At 68.9% G+C, this 800-nt stretch overlaps 1 protein-coding gene across 1 annotated transcript in view; it reads right to left on the bottom strand.

The window, feature by feature from the left end:
* The window catches only part of CLIP2 (CAP-Gly domain containing linker protein 2), a gene marked incomplete at both ends in the record, with an annotated part of 26,739 nt that overhangs the window by 299 nt on the left and 25,640 nt on the right, over nucleotides 1–800 (bottom strand).

The raw sequence follows: 800 nt of genomic DNA, 5'->3' as shown, positions 1-800 counted from the left end.
TGCGTGCTGGGGCGGGGCGGGGTCCCCACCTCCAGGCAGGAAAGCCTTCCCATCCCCCTCGTCTCCCGGCCGCCCTCCCTCGCCCGGGTCCCTGCTCTGAATTCCCAGGCTCTGCAAGATGCTCCATGACCCCCAGCCCCCAAATCCAGGACCCCCTTCCTTCCTGTGACGTGCCTGGCCCCCTGTCTTGGGGCACCCTCGATCCACAGCGTGGCGTGGCCCCGCCCCCTGTCCCCGCCCCAGCATGATATCGCTCCTGCCGGCTCCCAGCGGACCCTTCCCCAAGGTTGCCCAGCACCCTGCCCCCGCCCCCTCGCTCCAGCACAAACCCGACCCCTCAGGCACTGTCCAGGCTTGCCGGCCGCCTGGCCCCTCTGGCCGCACCTCTTCTCAACAGGGCGTCCTCCCTCCGGGCACTGGCTACCCACCCACCACACCCTTCCCAAGTCCACAGGTGGCCCTGGACAGTGTAGGGATGGGGAAGCGGCTGCCCTGGTAGCAGGGGCCACGGCTTCCCATAGAAACTTAACCGACTCGTGCCCCTCGGGGATGAGTCAGGACTCAGCGCTGCCCACCCGCACACACTCTGGGGAAGATGGGAAAATCCAAACGCCCCAGTCCCCGCCGGCCCCAGGGCCTTGTCTTCTCCAGACTCACAGAGCCCCAGGACCACACACGCCGGGACTCGAAGGCCGACAGGGTGGCCGGGCCTCGGTCTGGGCATGTGGCTGCATGATGCCCCTTGTCCCCCAACCCTGGGGGGTGAGGGCTGGCTCCTGGCTGTGGGAGGCCTCGGCCTC

The sequence above is a fragment of the Carlito syrichta genome, unplaced genomic scaffold (assembly GCF_000164805.1).
Source record: "Carlito syrichta isolate Samal-C Ts95f unplaced genomic scaffold, Tarsius_syrichta-2.0.1 Scaffold113493, whole genome shotgun sequence".
NCBI lineage: Eukaryota > Metazoa > Chordata > Mammalia > Primates > Tarsiidae > Carlito > Carlito syrichta.
The sequence above is the reverse complement of the archived record's forward strand: the minus strand, read 5'-3'. Positions and strand labels throughout refer to the sequence as shown.